General features: G+C 46.4%; 1 pseudogene; it reads right to left on the reverse strand.

Annotated features, from left to right (window-relative positions):
- Positions 1-22,844: 22,844 nt before the first annotated feature.
- On the reverse strand, positions 22,845-24,156 carry LOC123158343 (BTB/POZ and MATH domain-containing protein 1-like; annotated as a pseudogene).
- Positions 24,157-25,952: the final 1,796 nt, after the last annotated feature.

Consider the following 25,952-nt stretch of genomic DNA (forward strand, 5'->3'; position numbering starts at 1 on the left):
ACATATCAACAAGCATTCCATCAAACAAGGCGACCAAAGTAAGTTAAATACTTGAAGCATTTCATCAAACACCTTGTGTGCATACACCAACAAGCAAACATCATGCTCTACTTTCACTAGTAGAAAAGGGGGCATCAATCCCGATTCGTAAGGGCCTTTAGTCCCGGTTCTTGAACTGGGACTAAAGGGCCGTGACTAATGCCTCCATCCTTTAGTCCCGGTTCTAACACGAACCGGGACTAAATGCCCTCCACGTGGCCACTGCGAGCATCCCAGGCAAGGGGGCCTTTGGTCCCGGTTGGTGACTTGAACCGGGACCAAAAGGCTTCCACGTGTCAGCAGCTGAGATTTTTCTTTTAAAAAAAAGTGGCTGGTTTAGGGGTTTTGGGGGTTAATTTTAGGTTGTTATTAGCTAGCTAATAGAGACAAGTGTCCTCTCTTATACTGCTATGTTCATTTCACCCGCTGATATATAATAACTATGCATGCTCGCATCATACATCATCATATATAATAACAAGTCCTACTAATCATGCATCATCATACAACTTCTACTCGTTATTAATAACAAGTCATACGATCATCATCCTCATAGTCATCGAACCTAACCCTACATAACTGTTCTTAGCACATGATCATCAGTATCAGGTAGGACCTAAACACCCTTAAGGTAAAATAGCATAAAACAATATAGACCCTGAGTCTCCATTATGAAGAATGGAGATCATCCTGTCTCCAATTCTTGCGCTTCGCCTCCTTTTGCTTGCAAGAAGCTCCTTACGACTGTCCATACATTTTTTCCATTCTTTGATTGTCATGTCTCCACTTATTTTAGAAATCCGGTATGGACAATTGAGATTCGTAGGATGACCTGGTTCTATGTTCAAAACATCAAGGCGACCGTGCGTATACATCAGATGAGGCACACAATCATTCGGGATTATCTGTTGAAAAACATAGTAATAACTTCGTAGTTAGCAATGATGTACTAGTTTTAGAAGTATTTAAAAAAAGATGCAATGATGTCGTAATAGTAAAAAATCTTACCAGGGTATCTCCATGGTAGTTACCGTAGTTCAACACGTGCACTAGTGGCACGTATTGACCATAATGTTGAGGAGTTCGATTGTAGACATTGTAATTCTCAAGATCAATACAAAATGCGATCAGATAATTTTTCTCCTTATAAGTTAATTTGGAGCCATCGGTGTAGTGGGTTTTGTCTATCATTTTCCGCACATTCATTGAAGAATGAAAATAAGCTGTCAATGGAAACAAGTTTTCAACTATTTTGAAATAAACAATATAAATTACTTAATAACTATGTTAAGCTCACATGGGGGAAGAATTGGAGGTGTATCCACAAGGACCCAAATGCCCATATTGTCTTGCTGGATTTTAGGATCACCAAGATCCATGGTGACAAGCATACCCTTATCAAAACAATACATCTTGCAAAGTGCTTCCCAATTTTTGAAACCAAAATGGGTTACACTCTCAGCATTGTACAGCTTTACTTGAAAATCCACACCATGATGGGTCCTTAGGAGAATTTTTTTGGTTTCCATACTTTCATGGTCTTCAAAATCCATCATCGCCAAGACATAGCGTCTTGCATAGCATGGGATAAGCTAGACGAATTGGAAAAGAGGAAAAATACACGTTAAAATAGTTGAAGTCGTGCTTAATTACGAAAAAAACTATTGTCGTCGTTGTGTACCGTATGAACATCGAAGGTCTCCTCGAGCTTAATGCTGAAGCGCCGATCTTCGTCCAGCTCAATTAACTTGTCGCACATACCTCGGTCGTCGTGGCACCAGTCGCACTCCCCCGGACGGTTTTCGTCGTCCGAGTACGACATTTCCGGCCTAAGTTCATAATTCAAATATTAAATATATGTATTAAAAAACCTAAATTAGATCATTATTATTAATCAGGGATTGACTATCGGTGATGGTACGTAGCTCCTCCTTTCATTCCCGAGTGCATTATTACAACAAATTGTCTAGCACACGGGAATGAAGGAGAAACTACCCCCACGACGGCGTGGATGATGGAGGGGGCTCCTAGATTTGTGCATATAGAGTGCTCTTCAATTTTAGCATTCAAAGTAGGAGTACTTTTCCAATATGAGCATTCAATAAGCAAAACCAAATCGTAAAATAAAGTAGTATTCAAATTAGCATGCATTCAATTATAACCAAAAGTACATCAACTCTTGTGTCCGTATATCGTCGAATACTCTTCGAATACTATCATACATATAGCATCACTAATTAATACAGCTAGAACCGTAGCGCCCGACGGGTATCGTCGCGGGCGGTGGACACCCAAAGATAAGGAACGATCACAGGATTATAGCTCCAGTGAGACCCCTGAAGAACTTGCCAGGTATTGTCGAACCTGCCCTCCAACGCAACCATGTAGCGACATACGTGCTCGTCCTCCTCGCTAACACGGTGATGTACCACCTCCGCGGTGTTCGGAAGCGTCGGCACCGTCACTGGCTCACGCGACCGCCACCAAACAAGAATCGGGTCAACAACGGGCTGCCTACTCACCAACCTACATCCCCCAGAAGGTAGCACCTACCAATACCAGCCCGGCGGAGCCCAGTCCCAAACAAGGCCCTGATCAAGCAGGCCTCCACCACCGCCGAGTCGACGACGACGAGGATGCGGGATAGGCATCATCGACGTCGATGCGGTAACTACTTCTATATATAGTTAAATAAAGTAGTTTTTATTAATTAAATCAACTAGTTCAACTACTAAGCACATACTATAAATAAATAAAGTAGTACTTATTAAAAATAAACTACTTTTATTAAGTACTACTTACTAAAAATAAACCGGTTTAACTATAGTTATATTATTTTTCTAACTAATTTTACTATACATACACAATAAATTGACAAAGAAAATACTATGAACAAAAAAATTATTAAAATTCTATGAACAAAATTAGAACAGAAAAAATCATACAAATTCTATGAACAGAAAAAAATCATTAAAAAATTTGACATCTAAATTACTTACACAATATGAAAAAAAATTGACATCTAAATTACAACAGAAAAAAATCATAAAAATTTGACATCTAAATTACAAAAAAATCATTAAAAAATCTAACAGAAAAATCTATGAACTACACATCTAAATTACTACACATCTAACAAAAAAAATCAATGAACTACAAAAAAAATCATTAAAATTCTATGAACAAAAAAAATCATAAAAATTTGACATCTAAATTACTTACACAATATGAAAAAAAATGACATCTAAATTACAACAGAAACAAATCATAAAAATTTGACATCTAAATTACAACAGAAAAAATCATAAAAAAATCTAACACAATATGAACAAATTAATTACACAATCTGAAAAAAATCTAACAAAATTACTACGCATCTAAATTACTACACATCTAACAAAAAAGTTATTACACATCTAAATTACTACACATCTAACAAAATTATTACACATCTAAATTACTACACATCTAAGTTACTACACATCTAACAAAAAAATCTATAAACTACAAAAGAATCTAACTTACGGCGACGGCGACGGCGACAGCGAGGTGCGGCGCGGGGCGGGCGGGGCGGCGACGGCGTCGGGGCGGCGCGGGCCGGGGCGGCGCGGAGACGGCGACGGGGCGGCACGGAGACGGCGACGGGGCGGCGCGGCGGCGACGACGGGGTGGCGCGGGACGGAGAAGAGATTGAACTGGGGATGGGCGGTTCTTAAATTTTCCTAAGTGCTACTTATACAGCAAAGGCTTTGGTCCCGGTTTGTGGCACCAACCGGGACCAATGCACCCCTTTAGTCCCGGTTGGCTCCTCCAACCGGGACAAAATGCCTCTTTTCAGCAGCTCAAAGGGCGGGAAGCAGAGGCCTTTGGTCCCGGTTGGTGGCACCAACCGGGACTAAAGGAGGGCATTGGTACCGGTTGGTGCCACGAACCGGTACTAATGCACCCCTTTAGTTTCGGTTGGTGCCACCAACCGGGACTAAAGGCCCTGTGCTGCCCGCGTCGCGACACGAAAGTTTAGTCCCACCTCGCTAGCTGAGGGAGCTCGAGAGTGGTTTATAAGCCCCAGTCCCGCTGCCCTCTCGAACTCCTCTCAAATGTAGGCTTACGGGCCTAAACTCACTATATGTGCCTGTGGGCCTATTGGGCCTATTACGGGCCTGAATCCTGCCCATTATTGGGTTTCTAGTCGTATTCAGGCCGTGGTAGCCCTTTAGGTGGCACTTTTTTTATTTTACTTATTTTATTTTTTTCTTTGAATTATTTATTTTCTTTTGATTTTTGCTTTTTTTTATTTTTTTCTTTTAGCTCAGATTAATTATAATCTTTCTAATTACTTATTTATTTTCTTTTATGATATTTTTTTGGCTATTAAAGTTTGTAACAAAATTCTAATTACTTATTTATGTTCTTTATGATAATTCTTTTTGTTTTTAATGTTTTGAACAGAATTCTAATTACTTATTTATTTTCTTTTATGATAATTCTTTTTGCTTTTAATGTTTTGAACAGAATTCTAATTACTTATTTATTTTCTTTTATGATAATCCTTTTTGCTATTAAAGTTTGTAACAAAATTCTATATAATTTTAGTTTCAATAGTACTAGAGGTTTATAAAAGCTTTTTAGTTGATTCCTTCAGTACCAGTTCTAAGGCTGTTACAAAGGCATTTTATTTGGTACATGTTTTAAGGCTGGTGCCCCACGAGCACCTTTAAGTACCGGTTCGTGACATGAACCGGTAAAAGTGATTTGTAGTTGATTCTTTCTGCAGCTGTTTTTTAGTCCCACCTCGCCAAGCGAGAGGCACTCGCAGCGGTTTATAAGCCCCGAGTGCAGAGAGATGCAGAAGAGGTTCAATGCTAACCTGCACGTTGCTTAGCTTTAAACCTTGAGGAATAGGGTAGATTGCACAGAGCTATGTGCAGTGCAGTTTACACTATTCCAAAAGGCTTAAAGCTAGTTAACGAGCATTGTGCCTCTTTTTTATTTTTAAAGACTTATTACAACTCAGAAATAAATAGAAAAAAATATATATAGCTGAAAAGAAAAAAACTATATAAAAACTACTCAGAAATAAATAGAAGAAAAAATAGTTGTGATTTACTTTACTAAAAAAATGAGCATAGTTGCGCTTATAGAGAGAATTAGACCTAAATTCATAATAAATTTTTACTAACTTCAGAGAAATTCAATATGAATTTAGGTCAAATTCCCTATATAAGGGCATCTATTTTCACTTTGAGAGGAGCACAACAAGGCAGAGAGGGAGGGGCTTATAAACGGGTGTGAGCGCCCTTCGGTTGGCGAGGTGGGACTAAACTTTGACCGTAACGAGGACCAACCCGTTAGTCCCGGTTCGTGGGACCAACCGGGACTAAAGGGCAGCCTTTGGTCCCGGTTCGTGGCACCAACCGGGACCACTGGTGGTGGGCTAGGAGCGAGGCCCATTGGTCCCGGTTCGTCCCACCAACCGGGACCAAAAGGTCCAGACGAACCGGGACCAATGGCCTACGTGGCCCGGCCGGCCCACGGGGCTCACGAACCGGGTCCAATGCCACCATTGGTCCCGGTTCTGGATTGAACCGGGACTAATGGGCTGACCCGGCCTGGACCAATGCCCCCTTTTCTACTAGTGTTTGCTTATATCTATCTGAGGCACAAGTATCTCTTATAAAATTAAAAATGACGGGAGAAATAAGGGGAATGGGAGCACAACCTGAGAGAGAGAGAGGGGGGGGGAGATGGTTTCTAATTTTTTTTAAATAAAGTTGATTTTAATATAAAAAAGGATGCGGATAACCGCCAAACGTCACTACTAGAAATACCACTACTAATGGCGCACCTAATATGGCCATTAATGGCGCATCACTGGTGCGCCATTGATAGCACGCCATTAGTAATTTTTACTAATGGCGCACCACCTGGTGCGCCATTAGTATCTGGTATACTAATGGCGCACCACCTGGTGCGCCATTAGTATATGCGAGGGTGCGCCATTAGTATGCCTCCCAGGGGGCATGTATACCCAGGTGCTTTGGCATACTAATGGCGCACCACCTCTGGATGCGCCATTAGTAACCGCAGCATACTAATGGCGCACTACCCGGTGATGCGCCATTAGTATGCACTGTCATACTAATGGCGCACTGTCGTGTGATGCGCCATTAGTATGAATATTAGGTTTTTTTTATTTTTTTATTTTCTGTTTTTTGCACAGGTTACAAAATGTATAATTTGACAAAATATAGACAGCACACATCAACAATAGATTCATCAAATACAATAGAAGATTAGTCTTTGAATACAATTCATCATATTAGTCTCCGAATACAATTCATCATATTAGTCTCCGAATTAAAAAGACCGAACAAAGATAGAACATTATATTACAAGTCTCGAGACCGCGAGTAGCGAGTTTGTCTTCGCATTACAAGTCGATATCGATCATCTAAACTACCATCACATAGAAGAGAGCTGCGGTCATCACGATGAGCATCATCACGATGAAACTCGTCTTCATCCGGTTCCTCCAACGCTCCCTCCCCTCTCCCGCTAGATAGCGGGCGTATCTAGATTCGGCCTCGGCCCTAGTGGTGTACCCTTTGTAACTGTTACCGCTGAATCGGTGAACCTGTCTCCGACACTCCTCCCAGTCATCGTAGACTCCGGGAACCTTACCCTTGTACACGACATACGTCGGCATCGCTATGCACTAGCCAAACGAAACGTTAGTACCAATTCACAGACAATACATAAGCAATATATAATTATGCAACAGAACGATCGGAAGAGAAAAGCAAGACATTAATAGCATCGATTACATCTAAGTTGAACGACTCTCGAAACCAAAGAGACATACTACAAGTTCATTAAAGTTTAATTACAACATGAGCCAATCGATGTTTCAGAACTAGACAACTCGACTCAAGGGACCGGAGCGTGGATGAAGCCGCCGTCTATCGTGGGAGTCATGAAAGAACGGGCGTTGTCATCCTGCATTTGTAGCATTGTGTCGATGTCACTGTTGGACGGTTGATTTCTGAGGTAGAACTGCCCCGAGGTACGAAGGACATCTTGATGGATGATTTCCGCAAACTCCGACTGGATGCGAAAGAATTCTTGTCGGAGGTCCGCGTCCTGGATTGCCGACACGCTCGCGGCCCAATCTTGGAGTTTACTCGGTAGCAGAAGTTGATGATGGTCCCGTACGATCGCCCGCATGTGATGGATGGCGTAGTAGGCACCCTTCTGACCGCCAGGCGGCTGCTTGACGCAGCAGAACGTCGTATTGTGGGAGAACACGTGCTTGCCGTACTTACGAATAGGCCTGGTGAAGGTGCCTCCAGATTGGGCGTAGCCGGGGAGAACATCATCAAGAACCTTCTTGACATTTGTGTAGTCTACGTTCGACTGACGGTCCGGGTCGAAATACGTGGCCATGGAATATTTGGGGCTTAGGAGGATGAGCGTGCAACGTGTGTCACTGCAGAAAACACGGAATGTTAAAAGAAAAACGATCGAAAAGTAAGAATTCATATGTTACGGGCCGGTTGAGGGGAGGACTTACTCGGGAAAGTAAGGCACGAGGAAGTTATCCTTATCTTGGTTTGCCAGAATGACGCCTTCGAGGTAAGAACTCGCGACTTGCCGGTCCCCAGCGCTGCCCAAGATCTTGGCACGCATGTAGAAGGGGTCGACTATCACGATGTCCGGGGTCTTGTCGCGAATGATCCGCATCTCCATACTCAGCGAAAATAGCCGAACGAAGGTGTAGTGCAGCGGATGAAGGTTAAACATAGCAAAGATGTCATCAAACCGCAGGACGATCGTACCCCCGATGTCGCCATCCACAAAGCCCTTGCCCTCTGGCACCTTGGCCACGAAAACCGGGTATGCCACATCCTTCTCTCTGAGACGCCGCTTCTCCAAAGAAAGAACACTGTCGTGCAGACTCCGCATAGCACCGGTTGCAGCATTGAGCATATTTGGTGGTAGCATCGCCCTACCCGCCACATGCACCCTCCTCGAGATATCCTGCGGTGAAGGTGGCCCGTCCTGAGCACGGATCGTACTCGGTGCCGGCTGGCTCGCACCCTTCTTAGTCTTTCTTTTGCGTGCCTTCTTCTTCTCCTGTAATGGGACCGAGTTCTGCTCACAGACCGCCTTCTTGAGTGTGTTGGGGCTGATAATATTTCGCACCTCGCCTATCTGAGGCTCGGTGAAGTCGGCAGCTGGAGGCGTCTCCTGAGAGCTGAACGCCAGACGGCGCCTGTTGCAACTTGGCTTCTCCGCGGTACGAGCTAGATCGCACACGTCTTTTGTTGGGTTTGGTTCTTGAGAAGGAGGCCCCATGAAGTCGCCATCGTACCCATGCTCGGCAAAGTACTGATCGACGTTGCCAAATGTATCATCATCGTCGTCGTCGTCGTTCTGATCCTGTGCCATATGCATGTTTGGATCCAGTGGCATAGGGATGTCCGGCACCGTTACGGCGGTCTTGCCATGGGGCCGACTTGGCGCCGGCACGACTGGCGGTGTTGTCTTTGGGGTGGTGTCCCCCGCCCCCAAACGAATCTGGCTCTTCGGCCAAAGCAGGGGCCAGCTCAGGCAGGCGCTGAGGGTCATCACGTCATCATCGTCGGCCCCGACGGGTCGAATCGGAGGTAACAAGTCGTCGCAGCCTGGCAGCACCCGAACCAGTTGAACCCTAAACAAGTTGGGTGGCATCTGGGTACCGTGGAACAAGGGGTTGCCCGGTTGAACGATTTTGCCCTTGGCGACATCGACCAACTCGTTGTTCACGAAGTGGAGGAGAGTGCACGGAACGTCGGCGGCGCCCTGCGAAAACATGTAGGGCGTCAGGGATGCCCAGTCAAAGGCAAGGAGATGAAGTCCTCGGCCGAGAGAGGCTTAATTAGTTACCGTGATGATGGCGTCGAGCTCGGCTAATGTCGAGGCACCGCCAACGGCGGGCGTGCAGTTGACGGAGCGGCCGCTTGCTGAAGAGGTGCCGGCCGGCGTACACCCGGGTGCATTAAGCTCCCGTGCCGGCGTCGGAGACACCAATGCCGCCTCCGCCGGAGGCACCAATGGCCCCGCCATCGCATTATGCGAGTTGCTGGCCGTGAAGCTAGGAATCGGGGGCGGCCCCTGTTGGCCGCCCGCAATCCACGCACTCAACCCCGAGATCAAGGTAGGCACAAGGGCGGTGATCGTCGCTCCGAGTCGTTGTTCCACTTGCTCTTGGACAATCTCCGGAATCCGCGCCACCTGTGCCTTGAGTTCTTGAACCTCTCGCGCCTGGCTTTCCGAGCTGGTCTTTTTCTCCTTCCGCACACCAGCGGTATAGTATGACCCCCATTTTGTCGACAAGCCTTTGCCGGCCACACGACCAGCTGACGTCGGCTTACTGAGCTTATCCTTGTTCTTCATTATATTCAACCCCCTATTTAGAGTGGTGTCCCAAGGGTTGCTCTGAGTCGACCCCGCGCTACTGCTTTCAGTCGCCTGCGGAAGGAATGTGAACCATTTAGAAATTCGGCTTCATTAATTAGAATGCAACCATATGGAGCTAATTACGCGGGGGTGTATTCCTTACCAGAACAAGCTCAAGCCGCCTGGTCTTCGGATCCGTGGTAAGCTCCTTTGTTTTCGGGTCCTTCTTGTACCGGGCCCTGACAAAGTTCCTGGTCTGCTTGTCACCGTATTTATCGAAGAGGGGCGGTAGGCCTTGCTCGGCACGGTCCGCCTCCTCCTTGTCCCATATAGGCTCCGCCACTCTGTAACCGCCGGGACCGAGTGTGTGTTCCCCTATGTTCAGCTCCCGCATTTGTTTCCCCCACTCACTTGATTGGGAGCTTGCGGTGCTCGAGCAATTGATCTTGAAGTCGTTGTAGTCATCTTCGGTGATCGAAGGATTTTTCTCCTTGATCTTCTCATAACTCTCACCTTTCTCGATCATTCTCTTCACATTGCTTTTCCAAGTAGACAGGGCCTTGCTCATCTTCGTGAGGGCAGCATTGTTCACTTTATTCCCTTTGAGGCTTGTGTTTTCGAATTCAGCGGGGAACTTGTATCGTTCGTGCAGCTTCGTGAAGAGGAGGTGGCGCAAATTCCCCCGGTCAGGATGCCTCAGGTTCTCGGTGTTGATCGAGACGGTGCTCCGGACAATGCACCCGAGCTGAAGCGAGTACCCCTTGACTATTCGTTCGGGCGCCGTTGGATTCCCGTTGGAGTCCACTTCAGTAACTTCCTCCTTGAGGGTGCGGAGCACGATCGGGCGCCGGTCCTTCCGTTGCCTCTTCGGCTGGCTGCTATCTGTGCGTGCGCCGCCATCATCAGTGGTGGCATCCTCGGCGGCACCATCAGTGGTGGCATCAGTGTGGTCATCCTCGGCGGCACCATCCGTGGTCTCAGGATCGGTGGGGAAGGCGGCGGCCTCATACAAGTGAGGTTGTTCCTCCATCTCCTGGGACAGCTCCCAGAATGCCTTGCCGCCCGAACCCCCGGCCTCATCGTTGTGGGCCATGTTTCTCTCTAAATAGAAACAAAGTTTGGTCAAAAAGTTGGTTATTGTCAAGGAACAAGATCATGGTCTCATCATTTAGGGTTTGTCGACACCGAGGCATCCTAAAATCTAAGCTTTTATCATTGAGGGTTTTTCGACGCCAAGGCACCCTAAAAGCCTAACTTTTCATCATTTCGGTTTTTATCGACACCGAGGCACCCTAAAAGCCATGCATTAGTCACAAGTACGCCGGGGCACTTGATCCTACTTAATTAACTACTAAGATACCCCGGCCCATGCATTAGTCACAAGTACCCCATATGTCCTATTTTTAGCAAAGTCATGCTAAAATTCACGGAAAATTTCAGCATGACCTTTGCTGAAAATAGGACATATGGAGTACCCGAATTTGCCGGAACGGAAGTTAATCGACATTCCGGCAAACTCAAGGGCCTCTCGGGGTACCTGCAAAATCATCACGACACGATGGTCGGAGACAAAACCCAGCAAACTAGCAAAATCATCACAAATTGTTTTCTGTTAAAGATGATCATCATCTTTACAAGTCTTTCTCAATGTGATCACAAGTAATTCAGAGGCATCACAAGTAATTCAGAGCATCACAAGGCATTAGTAGTTCAGTACATGAACAAGTTTTACAAACCCATATAAGAACAAGTGAATTCTAGTCCCATTGACACTCCTGGTTTTCTACAAACACCAAGTACTAGGGCACACAAAAGTTCTGAAATTTGTGTGCCTAACTGAATTAACTGAATTTTCAGTAACCGAATAAACTGAATTTTCAAAACTGCAAGAATACAATCGAGAAAAATCCAACAGCACTAGAACTGAGCTGATTGACAGTAGTTTTGTTCACTGTTATGTTGGCCTAACTGGATGTTGGCTATCTTTTATAGTGTCTCTGTTACATGCCAGTTTGGTCATTGCTAACTCTTGATGTAACTGATATTTTGATTCCTGAACCCCCGATATGCTGTTGTGGTTAATCCTAAGAGAAGATTTTGAACAATGAGAAGTCCATGGATATGTTGTGTTTCTGACTTCCGTTGAGGATCATGGAAATTGGATATGTGAGTGGTCGGTGGACCAACTTTTCACTAAAAATAACAGAAGAGTCCTTTGTTTTCCACTAAAATTATCAGTGTCATCTGGTTTCATGGCAATATTTATCTAGCATGTTCCGTATTGATTTCATTGTATTTTCTGTTCCATCATATTTCAGTTAGTACTAAGGTTCTTTTTTTAGGGAACTCAGTTAGTACTCAGTTTACAGAAACGGTTCGATGTCTATCATATACAACCATTTTCCCTGTTATAAAAGACATGAAAGATCACAACAATATTGATCTGAAAAGAACAGAAAAAAAAGAGAAATAGTATGTATGCAGTGGTGATTCTACCTTGCTTTCTCAGCCGTGGGTGATGAAGTGCCTCTGTTCTGTTGTGTCTGCAGTGGTATGGAGATGAATGAATTGGTATTAGGTTCAAATATGATCGATGGATACTCTAACTGTCCCAGAAGCACAAGATGTATAATAATAACACAAGTGATAAATAACCTAAAAGAAGATAAATAACTTGAAGCACTAACAAACAACTTCAGCGGCACGATTTTTGCAGAACCACAACTTCAGAGATTTATAACACAGAAGCACAACTTCAGAAGAAAGAGTAACACATAACCCAAGTTTCCAAGTTAGAGGAGTTCGACAACGGATCTGACAGAAATGGCCCTGCGATGTCAGTGATGATGTGGAGTCTCAATTTACTCAAAAGACAGTGTTGTAACGACAGTAGCTGAATCTGGTTGCAGAAATACAATTTTCTCCATAATGCGCAGTCAACAACTTAATGAGTTCAGCAGAAGGTTTTAACTAAATATTCTGGAGGTGTGAGCATCAACAATAAATCTTCTCCAATGCTTTACACTTCCCAATGACAAAACAAAGTTGTATCTCTAGCCAAGTTTCAACAGGAGCCAACCTCAAATCCTTCAACTTCTCACAACAGAAAATCATATCTATTCAGGTTGTGAGCGTTGTACGAGGAATCATAACCCACAACAGAACCCCAGAAGTTCTCCCTCGATCTCAAATTCAAACTTTTGGAGCTTCGTCCATCCTGGACCGAACTTTAGGTGGCCATACTAACTGACTCCCTTTCAGTTCTTTATTACATGATTTGCACCAGAAAAATCTTCACCACATGCATATATAATGTTGATCTCCTATATATGTTTTGCAAAAATTCTATATAATCCCACAAAAATATCGAAGACTAATGGCGAAGCTTCATAAAATTTGACTTAGGTCAAACTAATATGCAGAGTAAATAAAACAGAAAAAGTAGTTAAGTTTATTTTGACAATCACCCAATAACCCTGAAAGAACTGGCTCTACCCAACTTATATCCATCCAGAGGCCCAAAGAGAACTGACCCTTAATATATACTCCCTCCTTTAGTGATCTAAACATTCTCATATTTCTTGACGTGATCTAGCCCAAAGAGAACCGACCCTTAATTATATACTCCCCTTTAGTGATCTAAATACTCTTATATTTCTTTACGCGATCTAAACATTCTAATATTTCTTTATGCAGGGAGTACATGAACTAAAGCACTGTCATGTGTCATCCCATGGAAGAAACAGAGAATTGCAGAGCAAACTAATAATTCGTTTATTATTCATAAAGAACTGTACTGAATTACGTACACGAGCGAAAGCACTGTCATGTGTCGAAGATTAACCATGGTTAACATCCATGGAGCTGGTTGATGGCCAATTAACACGATGATTAGTACTAATGGCGAAGACTAACCATGGTTAACATCCATGGAGCTGGTTGATGGCTAATGAGTAATGAGAGGGGTTAGCTAGGCAGGCAGGCGGCAGACCTTGAGACGGGCTCGACGTTGATGGCGCGGCACTCGTAGCAGCCGGAGAGGCCGCGGAGGGAGGACGGGTGCCCCGGCGACGGTGGTTTGGACGGGGCGGGGTCGAGGTGGGGCAGCGGCGTCGGGGCGGGGTCGAGGCGGCGTCGGGGCGGCGGGGCAGCGTCGAGGCGGAGTCGGGGCGGCGGGGTCCCGTCGAGGCGGCGTCGGGCGCGGGCGTCCGGGCGGCGGGGGTCGCGTCGAGGCGGCGGGGCAGCGTCGAGGTGGCGGGGACGGTGGCGTCGAGGGAGGCGGGGCGAGGGAGAGGGAAGGCGAGGAGAGGGCGAGGGAGGGAGAGGGCGAGGGCGAGGGCGAGGGCAGCGGCGGCGGCGGCGGTGGATCGAGAGGGAGAGAACTGGCGAGGGGGAGAGGGAAGGGGGGATCGGGCGAAGGGGGGATCGGGCGAAGGGGGATCGGGCCACAATACTAATGGCGCACCTCACTGTGGTGCGCCATTAGCATGTCCATACTAATGGCGCACCTCACCGTGTTGCGCCATTAGTATTTTTTTTATTTCAACTCGAGCCAAAAGGTTATGTACTACCAGAACCTATCCACGTCAAGCCCACTCTACTAGCTCGACTGGTCAGCAGCCAGTTCTCACACCAGGAGGTCCTGGGTTCGACTCCCAGGCTCCACAAATTTTTTTTATCATTTAAAAAGCTGTTTGATACTTATTTATGTTTAAATATGTTCAAACTTGTTTAAATAATAACAGTAATATTTTTTTATAAGACAGTAGCATTTAAAAAGCTGTTTCATACTTATTTTTTTTATAAGACGGTGCGCGCGGTGCGGGGGGTCGGCGGCGGCGGTTGAGTAGGGGAATCGAGGGTGCGGTGGGTCGGCGGCGGCGGCCGGTGGACTTGGGGGGTGCTCGGCGCCGAGGGGGACCGGATCTGGCGAGGTGGGATAGCGGTCGAGATGGAGGGGGATCGAGGTGGGCTCCACAAATTTTTTTTTAGCATTTAAAAAGCTGTTTGATACTTATTTGTGTTTAAATATGTTCAAACTTGTTTAAATAATAACAGTAATATTTTTTTATAAGACAGTAGCATTTAAAAAGCTGTTTGATACTAATTTTTTTTATAAGACGGTGCGCGGGGTGCGGGGGGTCGGCGGCGGCGGTTGGGTAGGGGAATCGAGGGTGCGGGGGGTCGGCGGCGGCGGCCGGTGGACTGGGGGGTGCTCGGCGGCGAGGGGGGCCGGATCTGGCGAGGTGGGATAGCGATCGAGATGGAGGGGGATCGAGATCGAGTGTCCATGAAATTTAAAAATATTCATGATAGTTCAAAAAGTACCCATGAAATACAATCGAGAAATGAAGGCTACAATTTAAATACAATCGATCTTAGCTAGCTATCTGTTCACAATCTTCTTGCCCTTCTTTTTCGCAAATGGAGTTCTTCTGTGGAACGGACGTCCTTTAGGTAGGGTGGTCCTGCTTCTTCTTGTGGTGTATGCTGCTACTTCATCATCGTCGTCATGTTCGATCCTCGGGTCGCCGTACTTGTCGAAGTCTTGCTCATTGGCTACTCCATCCATTCCGATGATCTTCCTTTTGCCTCTCCTCACGACAACACGACTGGGCTTTGGCGGGTCGGTAATGAAGAAGCATTGGTCCACTTGGGAAGCCAGTACCCATGGCTCATTTTTCGCGGTGACGTTTGCGCCCGCGGTCTTGGATTTGGCTTCGGGTATAACCATGGTGGTGAAATACCGGTCTTCTTTTATGACGTTCTTGGCCCATCTGACACGGAACATCGGGACCTTCTCTCCAGCGTAGCTCAGCTCCCAGATCTCCTCGATCCTTCCGTAGTATCTGTCCTTGTCGTTACCGGTGTAGGATTCCATCGTTACCCCGGAGTTCTGATAACCATCGCTCTTCATGTCCTTGGCCTCGGTGTAGAATGTGTAGCCATTGATATCGTACGCCTCATAGGTCATCAGGTTGTGCTCGGCGCCCTGTGACAAGGCGAATATGAGTTGTTCTTCCGCGGAAGAATCCTCATGTAAAGGGTACGACAGAAGCTTATGCTTGAACCAACGCGTGAAACATGAGTTGTGCTCTTTGAGTGTATCTCCGTCCGTCCTCTGTTGGCCTCGGTCATTGTACGTCTTTTTAATAAAGGTTTTGTGCTCTACCACCCAAGGATCGACCACGTCTATGTGTTGTAGCGCGACTAGGTTTGCTCTTTCAAAGTCGGCGAGTCGACCCTCGAAGTCGACATGCATTTCGCGGCGACCCTCACGGTGACCCCATCCAGCGAGCCTGCCGAGGTGCCTGTTGACGGGCAGACCAACGGGGTTCTCGATGCCTAGATAATTCGTGCAGTAGGAGATGCACTCTTCGGTCAGAAAGCCCCTGGCTATGCTTCCTTCTGGACGTGACATGTTGCGAACGTATCCTTTGATGACACCATTCATCCTTTCGAACGGCATCATGCTGTGCAGGAACGTCGGCCCGAGTTGGATGATATCCTCCACTATATGGACCAGCAGATGCACCATAACGTCGAAGAATGCGGGCGGGAAGTACATCTCAAGCTCGCATAGTATCACCACGATCTCTTCCTGTAGCCTTCTGAGTTGCCTCACGCCAATCGACTTCCGAGAGATGACGTCGAAGAAGTTGCATAGGCCAAATAGCGTTTCACGGACGTGCGCGTCCATGATCCCACGGATTGCAACTGGAAGTATCTGCGTCATCAGCACGTGACAGTCGTGAGACTTCATCCCGCTGAACTTCTGCTTCGCTGGGTCTAGGTATCTGCTTATCTTCCCCGCGTAACCGTAAGGAAGTTTTACTCCTAGGAGGCAGGTGAAAAACTGCTCGATCTCCTCCTGACTTAGAGTGAAGCACGCGGGAGGGTAGTCATTTCCGGTCTTCTTGGCCTTTTTGCCTTTGCGACGACTTTCTGTGTCCTGCTTCGCCTCATCATCATCATCATCATCATCATCATCATCATCATCATCATCATCATCATCATCATATATAGCGTGAAGCTCCTGCCTGATGCCCATTGATTTCAAGTCTGCCCTTGCTTTCGGCCCATCTTTGGTCCTCTCTGGCATGTTGAGCAGGGTACCAAGCAGACTCTCGCACACGTTCTTCGTGATATGCATGACATCAAGGCTGTGAGGCACACGGTGGATCTTCCAGTACGGCAAGTCCCAGAAAACAGACCTCGTTTTCCATACCTTCAGCAGCGGCTCTGGCGCCTTTCGCTTCTTTCCCGGCTCTGGCGCCTTTTGCTTCTTTCCCGGCAGTGGGCAGTCTTTCCAATTTTTCAACAGCTTGTCTATTTCCTCGCCGCTCCTCGTACACGGGCGTTTTCGGGGTTCGGTTTCACCATCGAACAGATCCTTGCGTTTCCTCCACGGGTCATCGTCGCGAAGCCACCTTCGATGTCCCATGAACACGGTTTTCGAAGACCCGGGATCTCTATCTAGCTGGCGATACGTTGTGTCATCCATGCACCTTACGCATCCAGAAAATCCGTGGACTACCTGCCCCGCAAGATATCCGTAACCGAGATAGTCGTGCACCGTCGTGAGCAGTGCGGCTCTCATAGGGAAATATTCTTTCTCTGCGGCGTCCCACGTATTGGCTGGCGTTTTCCACAGCGTGTCAAGCTCCTCTTTCAGCAGCCCCAGATACAGATTGATGTCGTTCCCTGGTTGTTTCGGCCCTTCAATTAGCATACTCATGTGAATGTACTTCCTCTTCATGCACAACCAGGGGGGAAGGTTGTACATCCACACAAACACAGGCCAGGTGCTATGTGTGCTTCTCTGGCTGCCAAACGGATTGACTCCATCGGTGCTCGCGCCCAGCACGATGTTCCTTGGATCGTTCCCAAATTCTGGGTATTCGAAGTTCAATGCTTGCCACTGGCTCGCATCCTTAGGGTGACTCAGCATCTTGTCTTTTTTATCTATCTCCGGATCATTTGCGTCATCTTCTCGCTTCTTCTCCTCCCTATCCGCGTGCCAACGCAGGAGCTTTGCTACCTTAGGATCCGCGAAATACCGCTGCAGACGAGGAGTGATCGGAAAGTACCACACCACTTTTCGAGGAGCTTTCTTCCTCTTCTTGTATCGAGTGACACCGCACACCGGACATATTGTAGACTCCGCGTGCTCGTCCCGATAAATGATGCAATTGTTCATGCACACATGGTATTTCACGTGCGGTAAATCCAGAGGACACACGATTTTCTTCGCCTCCTCCAAACTGGTCGGGCACTTGTTCCCCTTGGGAAGACGTTCGTGCCAGAATGACATGTTCTCGTCGAAGCATGCGTCGGTCATTTTGTGTTTTACCTTCATCTCCAGGGCCATGAGCGTTACTTTCAGGCGGGTATCCTCGGGCCTGCATCCTTCATACAATGGAGTAACCGCGTCTAACTCAAGTTGATCCATCTTGGCTTTCTCTCGGGCGGCAGCTCTTGCGTTATCCGTCTGCTTGAGAAGCAGCTCTTGAATATGAGGGTCCTGCACCCAGCCCATCGATGGTCCAGCGTCGTCTGCTCCGCCGGCATCATCATCTTCATGATCATGCCCGTCGCCTGCTCCGGCATCTTCCTCATCATCATGTCCTGCATCTTCTACATGATGACTGTGTACAGCATCACAGTCGTGATCATCTCCTGGGGATTCTTCGTCTTCTCGCCCGCCCGAGCCGCGGTGGTTGTCTTGCTGCCCTTCCTCATTTCTTGCCCGGCCCGCATGGACGACTTCGTAGTCATCTTCATCACCTTGCCACCGATAGCCATCCATGAAACCACGCAACAGCAGGTGGTCCCGCACCTGCCCGGAATCCGGGTCCGCAATAAGGCTCTTCAGCTTGCATCTTCGACACGGACATCTTATCTCCGTCTCGTTCTTTTGAAGCATCTCGGCCTTCGCGGACCTCAAAAACCTATTCACGATGCCTTCGGTCATCGTGCGGACCATGGTCGCCTGCGGGGTAGAGCAAAACGATATTTTAGAACCAAACAAAAATTTGGCATGACTTTCCCTAAAAATAGGACCAAAAAGAATGCTTAATGCCAAAATTCTCGCCGAAACGGAAATGAATCAACATTCCGGCAAAATATTGGCAACTATCGCATATCAAATACCGGTACACCTCCAAACACAAACACATATGCAACACCACAAACATATGCAACACCACGAACATACATAGATCTAGCTAGGCCGTAAAAAGTGCATGTGCACATTGTTGTAAGGAGAACAACCTAAATATAGCTTCCCCCCTTACTTACCTATTAAAACAAGGTAATTTAACCACTTAATTTGAATGAATCTATGGTGGAAATGAGGTGAAAAAGAGGAGGCACCCGAGACAAGGAGGAGGTGGAGAGAATGAAGTGGGGAGAAAGTGAGTGTGTGGGTAGGAGAGGCTGTCCCAAATATCTTGTTGCTGCCCACTTACTAATGGCGCACCTCTTGCATGGTGCGCCATTAGTAGTTACAACTACTAATGGCGCACTTAAGCAGGATGCGCCATTAGTATGTTTGGATAGGCGCACTAGTTCAAAAAAAAATTCTATACTAATGGCGCACCCACTGCCTGGTGCGCCATTAGTAGTTACAACTACTAATGGCGCACTTGGGCAGGATGCGCCATTAGTATGTTTGGATAGGCGCACTAGTTCAAAAAAAAATTCTATACTAATGGCGCACCTGCTGCCTGGTGCGCCATTAGTAGTTACAACTACTAATGGCGCACTTTGCCCGGATGCGCCATTAGTATGTTTGGACAGGCGCACTAGTTAAAAAAAATTGATACTAATGGCGCACCCGTAGCATGGTGCGCCATTAGTAGTTTAAACTCTAATGGCGCATCAGATTGTGGTGCGCCATTAGTATATACTAATGGCGCACCATCTTTCTGGTGCGCCATTAGTGTCAATCCCATCTATAGCCCTTTTCCTAGTAGTGCGTCATGTGTGGCAGGTGCCGACCGAACGCTTCGTTCGGAACGAGCAGTGCCTCCTACCTAACGATCTCGTTCGGTACGAGCAGACCCACGCCTGAACGGCATCCCGGTCGCCCCTATAGGTTGTTTCCCTGTATCACGAAAAAGAAAAAAAAAGCCCAGTAACAAAACAAAATAAAAGTCCCATTTTTCTTGAAATATTAAAGCCCAATTTTTGCTATGATATGAAAAAAATGCGATCAACTATAAAAAGCAGAAAATTTTCCGTGGGTGAATTTTTTTTGTTGACCCAAAAGAAACTAGAATATGGCAATTCCCATCATACAAAAAATATATTAAATTGCCATGGTATTTTAATCAAGTTTCCATATAATATATGCGAAAATCGCCATGTGTGAGAAAATACAAAAGGTTGAAATTGAAACTACGAACAAGAAAAATTACATGTTATTTCAAATAAAAATTGTGATGTTTGTGTGTGAGGAATTTGCCATGTATGTGAAGTAGCACATATTATGAACATAATTGCCATGGCAAAAAAAATGCACATTAAAATTTACCATGCTGTTTTAATTATAAGTGTCATGCTTTGTATAGTAAAAAGTGCGATGAATGGATAACTACATGGCAGATTTGCCATGGCACTTAAATATGAATTGCCATGCATATATATACACCATGCAGAAGAAACACATGGCATGATGTGCTAATGGAGAATGATGTTGAAAATCTAATAATTTTTGTTTGGACTGAAATTTTCCATGGCAGCAACATGTTGAAAAACACCAAAGAAGAAGTGGCAATGCAAATGAACTTTGAAAAATCTGGGCAAGTGCATATTCAACAAAAAAATCAAAATTGCCATGGCAAGTGCATATTCAGAAATGTCGTGGTACTTTTTATCAAATTTGCCATGCTTTATGAAAGAACAATTGTGAGGAATGTGAAGTACTAAAAAAGTTGATCAAAAATTGCCATGGCAAAAAGTACATGTTCAATTTTGCCATGGTATTTTCAACCAAAAAGTTTCAAATTTGCCATGCTAATTTTAAAAAAATTGCCATCTTTTGGGTAATAAAATTGGCATGTATGTGAGTAATAACAAAAAAAACAAATGAATCAAAATTGCCATGGCAAATGCATATTCAAATTTTCCATGCTACTTTTATAAAAATGACATCTTTTGGATAATAAAATTGCCATGTATTGGAGTAATAACAAAAAAAACAAATGATTCAAAATTGCCATGGAAAATGCATATTCAAATTTGCCATGCTATTTCTATTATTTTAATAAAAGTTCCCATCTTTGGGGAAATAAAATTGCCATGTATGTGAATAATAACCAAAAAAACATATGATTCAAAATTGCCATGAAAAATGCGTGTTCCAGTTTTGCCATATTATTTTTATTAAAATTGGCATCTTTTGGGTAAAACTTGCCATGTATGTGATTGAAACGCAAAACCAAATGATTCAAAGATGCCATGGCAAATGGACATTCAAAATTTGCCATGCTATTTTTATAAAAAATGACATTCTTTGGGTAATAAAATTGGCGTGTGCGAAAAAAAGCAAAAAGTTAAAAATCAAGTATGAAAACAAGAAATTTGCCATGGCTGATTCATATAAAAAATTACTATGGTATTTTAATCAAATTTGTTGTGTTCTGAGTGAGGAATTTGCCGTTTGTGAGAAAAAACACAAAGAAGTTGAAAATCGATTATGAAAACAAGAAAATTGCCATGGCAGATTCATATAAAGAATTGTCGTGTTTTGCATAAGGAATTTGCCGTCCGTGAAAAAAACACAAAAAGGTGAAAATCAAGTACGAAAATGAGAAAATTGCAATGGCAGATTCATATCAAAATTGCTATGGTATTTTAAATTAAATTGCCATGTTCTGAATGAGGAAATTGCCGAGTGTGAATAAGACACAAAAGGTTGAAAAGCAAAGTATGAAAAAGAAAAATTGCCATGGCACATTCGTAACAAAACCTGCCATTGTATTTTAATTAAAACTTCCGTGTTTTAGGTGAGTAATTTGCCGTGAGTGAAAAAAATTTCCGTGAATTTGCCGTGTAACTATCAAGATTTCTAAAATTTTCCATGATGATGCGTGAACTGTATTGATACTCCTGGCAACTAATCCAATCACAAGTCTCATGATGACAAATCGTGACTAATTGACATGGCAGTTTACAGATTGTAAAATTGGGTGAAATTTGTCTCCGGAAAATCACGACTATGTAACATGGCAAAAATAAGTACGAGGTGCCATGGCAAGAGAACATAGTAATTGACATGGCAGTTTACTGAAGTTAGTTCAGTTTACAGATTTCTATACTGAACAAGATGTATATTAGTTGTGTGTCTATTCTGGAAGAATATTTTGCTAAATAAAATGGCAAATATATATCTAATACAATGGTAACTATTGTAGTTACAATTAATAATTCATTTTGAGTCGAACCTTGGGTACACATGAACTGAACTATCTTCAGTAAATAGCAAACTAGCTAACTAATCTGATTTCTGACACGACTATCTCCTTACTGTAGCCTTGCCATCCTATAGCAGAAGTTGTTGTTCGGGGCAGGGGCATGGGAGGGTGCCCCTGCGACGTACTGGCACCACAACCTCACACGCAAGCGCTCGCATCCTTCCTTCTCCTGAACTGGCTCCGCCACCTCTTCTCCCCGCTTGGCCTGCTCCGTTGGCCGTCGGCAGTTCCTTGCCCCACAGTATCCCACTATCGCCGTCTCTGGCGGCGTTGCACCCTTGCACCAAGCGGAGAGTGGCCCCCGGACCTAATTGGCAAAAGTTGCTACCCTTGCCGGCGTCATCGTGCATCTCATGGGCCTCGAGACCTGGACCTCACCGGAATCACCGAGGATTTGCGGGCCCTCCTCAGGAAATCACCGGGGATCCACACGACACCCCATGTTGGGTCCGGTGGAAGGAGCGGAGGCGTCGAGATGGAGGGGAGAGAAAGTGAGCGGCGAAAAAGTATGTGGGACTGTATAACTCGTTCAGTTGTGAGACCGTTCGGCCCAAACGCTAGAAAAAGTGACGTGGCACTGTCTCACTGCTTTAAAAATCATGACTTGCGATGGACGGCGATTGACGCATTCGGTGCGAATTGCTTAGTGCCACTTATCATTTGAGAAAAAGAATAGCAAAAATTAAGCATGCCATTAGCAAAAAATAGTTTACAAAAAGGAATAAAAAGATTAAATAAATAATTAAACAGGAAAAGGCTGAAAATACTACAAACGCAATAAAGTCTACATCACAAGGGGCACAAACACGTCAAACACCACTTATATGAAAAAAAGGGATAGAGGAAAAAACAGACAAAATTGCTCCGTGTAATTATTCAAGACATCTACTAGTGCTCATAGAAAACAGACACCTCCTCCCCCATGCTCTCACAATTTGCACCCAATACAAGTGCACCACCTCCCAGTGCGAGTTGGCAGCTCCTAGCGGCGACAGCCGTGAGCATCTCAGTCAAAACCGAGGGGCATGTCGCCTCGAGAAGCTTGCAACCCCCGGCCGCCGCCACCGCGAGTATGTCCGCCGGGCCGGCCACCAGGAACTCCATGCACCTGTCGTTGAGCTTCTTGTATCCACGCCGTTCTGCCAAGACCAGATCCCTCGCGACGGTGCCCACGCCGATGCTGTCGCACACCTTCTCCTCGCAGATAACCTTGAGCCGTTCCACGCCGTACCGGTCGGCGGCCTCGAGCAGACGCCGCGCCATCGACAGCGCCTCCTTATCCTCCTTCCCGGTCTCCGGCCAGCGGCCCATCTTCTCGAGCTGTGGCGGCAGCGTGTCCGTGTAGATGAAGCGAAGCAGGGCCCGGAAGGTGTCCGCGTCCGTGTCCTTTACCTCCTGCGCCTCGTTCATCAGGCTTCCGGCGAGCTCGGCCGCGAACACGGGCGACCGCGCGGCGAGCACGCACCTGTGCGCGCGGAACGACTCGGCGCCGATGAACAAGGTGACGTCCGCGCCCTTCTGGCTCCGCAGGAGGTCGCCGAGGTCATGGCCCAGGTCACGGAGATGGGCGGCGATCTCGGCTCCGTCGCCGCCATACGTGTACGTCTCGCGGGAGAGCACGGCCTCGCACTGCACGAAGCAGTTGCCGTCGCGGGCGAGGTAGCCCGACGCCTCCAGCGCGGCCCGGGACACAAGCAGGACCTCCTGGGATGTCCCTTGACGGAACCTAGGGCAATGGGCCGCCACCTCCCGGAAGGGCTTGAGCATCTGGCTGGGATCGACCAGGCAGAAGGTGAAGGAGGCCGTGACTGCGCCGGCGTCCGGGGAGGGAGTGCGAACGAGGCTGATGCGGAGCTTCACCCAGCTTTTACGGCGGTGGTAGGGGTAGTGGCTGTCGGGGTGGTAGTCGATCTGCCACTCGTAGCCGAGCACTGGAACCTCCGCGCCATGGTGTAGGCCTGGTTCCTGTCCCCGCTGGCCGTCGTCGCCGGGATCTTGAGCGCCATGTACACGGTCCGCGTGCCGGCGGCGTCTGGTGAGCCGGCGACGCTCATTGTCGCGCGTGTCGATCGCACGTGAACGGTGAGCCTGTATTTTGGTCTTCTGGGGTCGCGATCGATCTTGCCTCGGGCTGTAAGGTCGATCGAGTTGGATTGGATCTGCTCAGAAGGATTTCGTGGGGGAAATATCAATATCAAATTGGGGGACTCGTCGCGTTTTATTTTGCTCCGGTGAAGGTATGCTTACTTATACAGGACCAAAAACGTGTCCCGGGGGTCTAACCCAGGGCCACAAAAGGAATGTTAAAAAAGACCTGCCGGAGATACGACCAAAGCCTCCTTTTTCCGGTGTTTCCGTCCGTTCTGACGATTGTCTCTCGTTTCTTGGAGTACAATACAATCTTCTTTTGCGGGTAGGAGTACAATACAATCAGTAACAGGAAAACCACCAATCAATCTTGAATTTTGCGAGAGATACCTTGGTCTCCCAACTGCCGTTGGAAGGATTACAAGCGGTACATTCGAGCATATTGGGGACCGATGAAAGGGCAAGATGGAGGGCTGGTCTGAAAGGCTCTTTGCATGCGCGGGAAGAGAAACGTTATTGAAATCCATACTCCAGGCGATTCCCACATTCAGTATGAGTTGTTTCTTAGTGACAAAGAAAGTGTGCAACAGTTTGACTTCCAGTATGGCCAAATATTGGTGGAGCAGTTCTATAAATAGAAGGTCTCTTCACTGGATATCATGGAAAGGACTCACAGTACCAAAATGCAAAGGTGGCATGAGCTTTCTTGACTACCATCTTTATAACTTCGCATTACTGGGAAAGCATGTCTGGAGGTTTATGACAAATCCGAACTCCCTATGTGCTAGAGTTTTGAAGGGAAGATATTTCCCAGACACTGATTTCATGCATGCCAATATACCCCATTTTGCCTCGGCAATATGGCGTGCAATAGTGGCTGGGCGCGAGGCTCTCAGTACAGTCTTAGTCCAGCTGGTGGGTGATGGAACCACCATCAACGCTTGGACGGATAAGTGGATACACACCACGGCTCCCAGAACCTCGATGCTAAAACCTCCAAATACTAATGTGGAATGGGTTAGCGATCTCATTGACACTGCCAACTGGACCTGGAAGAGGGAGTTGGTCAGGGAAACCTTCATTACACCAGATGCCGAAGCTATACTAAATATTCCATTGCGGCGAGGTGGTGGCGCAGATTTTCTAGCATGTGCATATGAGAAATCAGGCAATTATAGTGTGAAAACAGCGTACCGAGCTCTTATGAACCGCAACAAGCATTTATCTCTAGGTGAGGGGCAGGGTAGAGGAGCTTCAGTGGATCAAACACATTTGCGGAAAGCATTATGGTCTCTCAAAGTTGTCCCAAAGGTGCGTGTATTCTGGTGGCGACTCCTTCCGGGCATCCTACCTGACGAGAAGACGCTGCAATATAGACACATCAGAGATGTCAGTTTATGCAAAGTATGTCAAGCAAAAGAGGAAGATCTCGAGCATGCGCTGATACACTGTACACATGCTCGACAATTCTGGGAAGAAGCGAGATTGGCCTTAGATATCAAACTGCCAAGGCTTCATCCATCCTCTTGGGCAAGTGACATTTTATGTGGTTCCATATTCAATGGAAAGGAACGCGCAACAATAATCACCATCATATGGTCTATCTGGAGCTCTCACAACAGGTGGACTCACGACAGCGAAAAGTATGACCAGGTGATCTCAATTAGACTTACCAGAGAGGCCCTGGCTTTGCTCGATGTTCCCAAACAGCAGGCATTCTTACTGCCAGGCCATGATTGGAGACCACCTGAATTTGGCCAAGTGAAGATCAACACCGATGCCGCTATTCGGCACTCGGCTGAGATGAGCGGTGCAGGGGGTGTAGCTCACTCTCAAAGTGCGCTCCTAGGCGCATGGTGCAAACCCTTGCATGGGGTCACCGACCCGATGATTGCCGAGGCACTAGCT

The sequence above is a fragment of the Triticum aestivum genome, chromosome 7B (assembly GCF_018294505.1).
Source record: "Triticum aestivum cultivar Chinese Spring chromosome 7B, IWGSC CS RefSeq v2.1, whole genome shotgun sequence".
Lineage (NCBI taxonomy): Eukaryota > Viridiplantae > Streptophyta > Magnoliopsida > Poales > Poaceae > Triticum > Triticum aestivum.